Source organism: Palaemon carinicauda, chromosome 14 (assembly GCF_036898095.1).
Source record: "Palaemon carinicauda isolate YSFRI2023 chromosome 14, ASM3689809v2, whole genome shotgun sequence".
NCBI classification, from domain to species: domain Eukaryota; kingdom Metazoa; phylum Arthropoda; class Malacostraca; order Decapoda; family Palaemonidae; genus Palaemon; species Palaemon carinicauda.
The window spans coordinates 70,096,436-70,103,658 of record NC_090738.1 but is presented as its reverse complement, the minus strand read 5'-3'; the positions used below and the strand labels follow the sequence as shown (position 1 = coordinate 70,103,658).

The 7,223-nt window shown below is 31.8% G+C and overlaps 1 long non-coding RNA gene across 1 annotated transcript; it reads left to right on the top strand.

Moving 5' to 3' along the window:
- The first annotated feature begins 1,154 nt into the window (after nucleotides 1-1,154).
- On the top strand, nucleotides 1,155-6,515 carry LOC137653206 (uncharacterized). The gene is made up of 3 exons (XR_011046427.1): nucleotides 1,155-1,247; nucleotides 5,503-5,680; nucleotides 6,253-6,515. It is a non-coding gene; the product is annotated as an uncharacterized lncRNA (long non-coding RNA).
- The last annotated feature ends 708 nt before the right edge of the window (nucleotides 6,516-7,223 follow it).

Below are 7,223 nucleotides of genomic sequence, written 5' to 3'. Positions count from 1 at the left end.
AGTTTCCAATGAACATGTATTTATCATGTGAAAATGTATACATCACTTGTAAGCTTAGAAAATACGTGTTTTTTTCAGGATTGCTGAACGAACAAATACTCACTTTTCAGTCATGCCCAGAAAAAAAAGAAAAAAAAAAAGATTTTCCATGCTCTGACTTTTTTGTTTAAATTATTTGATAAGTTTTTAATGAACATTTGTAATATGAATATCTAAATATCACACGTAAACTTTTAAAATACATTTATATGTGTATATTTTTTTTATGACTGACTGACGAACAAATAAACTCTTTTTAGTCCATGCTCAAAAAAAGATAAAAAAAGCATAATAACTTAAACAAAACTACCTATACCCTGAGTCAGAAAATAAACCAGACACTTACAGTTTCTGTAAAGGTAAGTACACATCTGGTACCAAAAATAAAATTACATCAATGGGAGTCATTACAAATACAAAGGCTCCAATTTCCTATGATGTTACATCTCATCACTGAGTTGAAGCTCTGAAATTACATGTCATTATGGATTTTCTATTAGCGCCATTAATACCAATGGAATCGCCAGAGCTAAATGCCTTCCATTGTGAAGCTCATTGGGAAACTGAAATTATATTGAAAGATTTAATTGTGTTAATTATCTGGTGGCTGAATTTTATCAAGCAGTTCAAGTTAATGTGGTGTTTTAGAATGATAGTTGTACCGATATTCGTTAAAAAAAGCGCATTAAGTCAACGTTCATATTTAGTAATTGTATATTGCCATTATGCAAATAAAATTCTAAATCAGAAAAAAAAACTTAATGAGCTACTTTTTTTTCTTACAACAGTCAAATATATATATATATATATATATATATATATATATATATATATATATATATATATATATATATATATATATATATATATATATATATATATATATATATATATATATATATATATATATATATATATATATATATATAAATCATGTATGCACACAATGACCAACTTTTATTTGAAGGAAATATAATTTAATCTATATATTATGCATTATGGTTTTGCATTGGGAATTGTCATATATAGTCATACAAAATTATCTACTGGAATAGGTAACTTCCTGCGAGTTCCTTTTCTCAAAAGCTACATATTCGTTATCCTTGGCATGTTCACTTTTTTAAAGTTAACATTGCCAAGCCTTTGACAGAGAAACACTTGTTTTTTAACCGATACTTGAAGACTACACTTTCATTGCAATGACCAGCGTAAGTACCGTTTAACAATCGTTTTATCATATTCATGTAATAATTTTTGTGTTAATAATACCTTACGGAATATATTTTAAAAAGTTTTTCTTGCTTTAAAAAATATTTTGACATTGTTAGTTTTGAAATAGCGACCCTTAGCTATCATGATAACGAATTCTTACAGATTGCTAGTTATATTACCTCTAATCACAGCGTACATATTTTGTGAACATGATTTCACGTTCAAATAATAGCTTTGATTTATAGGAATAAGATTTTTACATCGAAGTTTCTGGTGTATTAAATCATACTTCAGAAGGAATTTACATCAGAATTAACAATCTGTATTAAATATTGTTTCTCTCTCTCTCTCTCTCTCTCTCTCTCTCTCTCTCTCTCTCTCTCTCTTTCTCCTGACTTTTATAAGACTCGTGATTATAGTTTTAAATGCTTTTTTTTTTATTATTATTATTTTGAGTACGTATATTTTTATCAATACTTTTAAAACTTTTATATTATGTTTAGTTTCTCTGTGTACTTGATGCTATGTATTATCCTTAACATGGATATTAATACCCAATGTATAAATTGGAAATAAAGAATTATTATTATTATTATTATTATTATTATTACTCTCTCTCTCTCTCTCTCTCTCTCTCTCTCTCTCTCTCTCTCTCTCATATCTAACAACCTTCTGGCCATACATCAACATGGTTTCAGGTCTAATAGGTTGAGCCTTAACCAACTACTTGAATATTTTTTTGAGAGAAATTCACGAGTTCTTAAATGAATATAAATCAGTTGGGGTTGATGACATTTATTTGAATTATGGGAATAAGTTTGACATGGCTCCTCAGAGACTTGAAGAAGCTGGAAGCTATGGTCTTTTAAATAAAGTTTAAGATAGATAAAAAATATCTGAAACAAATCGTTCACAACGGGTGACTAGCAAAGGAGTACTTGTGAGTAATTTCAGACTCGTTACCAGTGGTAAGTGGGGTTCCCAAAGGAAGCGTTGCTGGTATATTACTATTTCTTATCTACATATATGATAGTTGGATGGTATAAATTTGCTGATGTCAAAATATTTATGAAAATTAAACTTAGTAGACGGACATTTTGCAAGAAGACTTATAAAATCTTTAGGCCTGGAGCAAAATTTGTTTGTTGGAGTTCAATGAAGAAAAACGTAAAGTCCAGCACATATTGAAAAATGTAGTAATCCAAGGAACGACTATTATATGAATAAATTACTGGAAAAAAAAAACTTCAGTTGAGAAAGACCTTGAAGTCTACGTTTCGGACAAATAGCTATCCTCTGTTCAAATAGCAAAAAAAAAAAAATGCTAGTAAAGCAAATCAAATTTTTGGTAGAATCCGTGAACCATTTAATTTTTATGAGTAAACGCATTTTTATGAAGGTTTACCCAAGTTTGGTTTAGACAAATTTGGAATACCCTGTTCAATCTTGGTCCCCACGATTAAGAAAATATAGGATCTTGTCAAGATTAGCGAACTCAACCATCACCGGGTTCGCTATTCTTGACATGTGGAAAATTGGGTTCCCTATTCTTGACATGTGGTAAATTGGGTTCCCTATTCTTGACATGTGGTAAATTGGGTTCCCTGTTCTTGACATGTGAAAATGGGATTCGTAAATCTTTATTCGAGCTTTTCAGTTGCTACTTAAAGCTACTATTAACTAGTTGAACTTTCTTTTGTTCACTTAAATAGCTAGTTAAATATTTTTGTACTTACTTGAACAGCTGGATGAGTAATTAAACAAGGACAAGGATTTCAATTGCCACTTAAAGCTTCTATTTACTTGTTAAACATTTTTCTATTCACTTAATCAGCTAGTTCAATTTTTTCCTACTTACTTAAACAGCTGGTTGAGTAATTACTAAAATCCTTCAAAAATGGTTTTCATCTATATAATATAAAATAAAAACTAATTTTGATATTCAGATATCCTTTATCCCTCAAAATGGATAGGTGTAAGGTTCACGGAGGTTGTGAATCTATTAGTTGGGTAGGAGCTGTTACCTATGATTAACTGGGTGAAGAACAAATCAATTATTCGACGGGAATTAAAATGTGAATCATGCGGTATATTTATGAACTGGATAAAGTGCTGGGTCTCTGTAGATGGTTATGTCTGGAATGTAGATGGTTATGTCTGGAAGTGCCAGGTAAAAGATTGCCCACGGTATAAACGAAACTCATTAATAAGGAAGGACTCGGTTTTTGCAAAATCAAAAGTAAAATTGCAGCTGTGGATTCATGTCATATATTGTTTGTGCAATGAAATGCGGGAACAGGAAACTTTCTCGTATTGTAGACATGTCTCGGCAGACCATAGTGGATTTTTACAGTTTATTTCGAGGTGTGTACGAGACATTTTGAGCCTAATCCTATAAAACTTTGTGGACCTGGGATAATAGTTCAAGTTGATGAATCCTGCTTTCCACATAAACCTAAAGACCACCAAAGACGATCCCCTATGCGCCAAGTCTGGGTTTTTGGCTTGGTAGATAATAGTACAACTCCAGCAATGGGATATATGGAAATAGTGGAACACCAGGACCAGGAGACATTTCTATCAATAATAGAAAAAGTAGTGAGACATGGATCAACTATTCACAGCGATGAATGGCGAGCCTATAGAAATATAGCTAATAATCAAAACTACCAGTACAGAACCGTGAACCACTCTTTGCACTTCCTTGACCCGGAGGCAGGCATCCACACACAGCATATTGAGTGGTATTGGGTAAAGCATAAAGCAAATATCAAGAACATGCGAGGATGCAAGCATGAATTTCTACCAAACTATTTGAACCAGTTTATGTGGATGGAACGAAATACGGGTAACTGATTGATTGAGTTCTGTCATCTAATTGCTTCTCAATTTCTTTTTGATTCCTAAGATGTTTGTTTTAACTTTTAACTTTTTTGTGACTCTTAAGATATGGATTTTAATAGAAAGCTTTTAACTTATTGATTTTTATTCCATCAATAACGTGATCATTTATATTTCCAATATATTTTTTCTTCATTTACCTTTTCTATTTTTTCTTCATAGTGCAGAACATTTCATCAAGTTTGGCGAACCCAACCATCACCAGGTTCGTTATTCTTGACGTGAGGTTAATTGGATTCGCTAATCTCTACAAGTAGAAAATTGGGTTCGTTATTCTTTACATGTAGAAAATGGGGTTCCTTAATCTTCACATGGAAATGTTGGGTTCTCTTATCTTGACAAGATCCAAAATATATATTATTGAAAAAAGTAGAGAGGAGAGCAACAAGAATGGTACCCTTAGTTGATGCCTTGATTACAAACAACTTTTAATACATCTTGGATTAACTACCTTGGAAAAGGGAAGGCGCAAAGAGATCTAATTGAGGTATTGAAAATAATGCATGGTTTTGAAAACTTAGATTTTTTTTTTGTATACTCAGAAAAGTGAGGTTCACATCGTCCTATACAAAAGGACAAACAATTAATCGTAGAACCCATAAAACGTCCACAAGAAAGGAGAAACTTTAACATTAGGATGATACAACAATGGAATTTTTTCAACAAGTTATGTAGTTAATAGTTAGTCCACAAGGGCTCTTAAAGCGGCTCTTGATAGGTTGTAAGAAAAGAGGCGACTATTAGCTTCGGCTACTAGTCTCTTAACTAGCTAGCTTTTCTAGGTGAGTGTCGCTAGATGCTAGGCGAGTCTCTCTCTCTCTCTCTCTCTCTCTCTCTCTCTCTCTCTCTCTCTCTCGTGTGTACTTTTTGTATGTGTTTAAAGATTTATGTTTGTATTTTTAAATAACTCCACCCATCTAGTTCATGTTTATTGGCAGTTTCCTTCACTCAAGTTGCTTATTTCAATATATCTTACTCATAGTAAATCATTAAACGAAACTTCTTTATTATCTTAACTTTAATCGGAAATACATCTTATAGAAACAAACCGCGTGTAGGTTTCATAATATCCGGTTTATCAAATCATTACACCTGACTATATTGCATATATTGGCTAGAACAGTGGTAACGTGTTTGCTTAGCATTCACATGGCAGCAGATAGATCCCCACCAAGAACCGTGAGTTTAAGCTGTTTAATGGTGAGACCACTACTGTGATTGGGCACCACAGTGGGGGTTTGGGCTTGCCCGGCTGACGTTTTGGTGAGCATCTATTCTGATGGAACTGAAGCCAGACACATTTAACCACTACCCAAATATTCCATCCTAATTCTTTATTTTAATTTTCAGGAAATAAGTAACCATACGTATACCCAGTCGTCTTCTGAAATACCAAGTCCTAACCCATCGGATTTCTTTAGACCAAATATGATGAATATTGCCATATTTACGGTAACCTACATATACTTAATGTTTTGGCTCATCAGGGTTTTCACAATGGTCAGAAATAGACAATTATAATGAACGGGTAGGTTGACTAAAATTTGTCACTTTTTTTTATTTTTTTAAGATGAACTAAAGTTAGGGGAGATTTATGGAGGTATAGTTAATATATAAAGCACTGTATCATTCCAATACACAGAAAACGGAATCAAATTAATTTTTTAATGTGACGAGTATGAAAATTGAAAATTTTATACTACGTACATAGTTGTACAAAAATAGCTATATGTATGATGGTTGTTCAACAATTCACTAATTTTCACGTATAATTTGAAGGCTCAGGGACTGCTTTTGATGGTAATAATGAAAACTTGACAAAATACACTTGATTGATGAGACAATTTTTCCATCTATTTTTAATAAGCAGTAGCAACAAGAAGTATGTATGTTAACTGGTTCACATAAAAAAGCTGTTGAGTATAACTAATATATCATAGGTATTAGTTTGTTTCTACTAAAAGAGCGAAAATGGGTCTCCTCAGAATTGTAATGGTTTCGGCAATAAGACCCGATTAAAGCCATTATTTTCCTACATGGTACACGTTATGATAAATAAACCTACTTTTAAAATTATGTTTATGTACCTTTACTTAACAGGCCAGCATACCCAAGACTCCAAACATTGGCAGGTGACCTATTCGCGAGGGAGTGATTTGTTACCCGATCACGGACCATGCATGAATGAGCAGTACTATTTTAAAGCAAACCCCTTACAAAATCCAATAGTTTTACTTGAGCTATTATGTAATTAGATGTAAAAAAAAATTCCACAGTACATATGAATCTATTTTTAAGCAATAGCTACTTCTTTACAATCAACATAAGCATTAATTATTTATTTGAGGAATAATGAGATTAAATTTCCTTATGTTAACACTTTTAATGACATTTTAGTAGAGACTTTTGAGTTTATAAACTTTCTTTTGTTTTAATTCTGGCTATGAACTGATCTTTTGTTACTATATTCTTGATTATTTTGTAAATTTTATAAAAATCCAAATGCAATTGTAGGGAACTGTATACAATGTTATGATGTGAATAAAAAAAAAACTGCTTCAATTTTGTCTTTAATTAATCCATTGATAAAGTCATTCTTGTTTATTACGGTCTTGGTAATTTTAATTATTCTTGAGGCAAAGAAGTAAAACAAGCCTCTGTATATATCGATACTTATAAAAAATAAAAATTCAATGTTTTATTAAAGATGACATATAGCCCAAAGTCCTTTATTGGTGAAACGTAGATTTCCCAGACTAAAATGAATAATTCGTACAAGCAATTTTGCACTGATAGACGCCTCCCTCGAACTAAAATCAAAAGGTTTGTTTATCTTCTGATAAAGTGAGTTTTCTAAAAGTTTTCACCATTTAAATTCCACCACTTCACGAAGAAAATAGGGAGATATTTCCTTAAATACTTAATTACTAGTGTTTTGACCTGAATTCCCTTACCTTAAAGCATTCATTTTAATGTCAATAATATAAAATTATAAAATACAGTAATGTATAGTAGCTTTTGAAATATTTTGGTCTGAGTGACGCATTACACGTTCCTGGTTCCTTATTGCT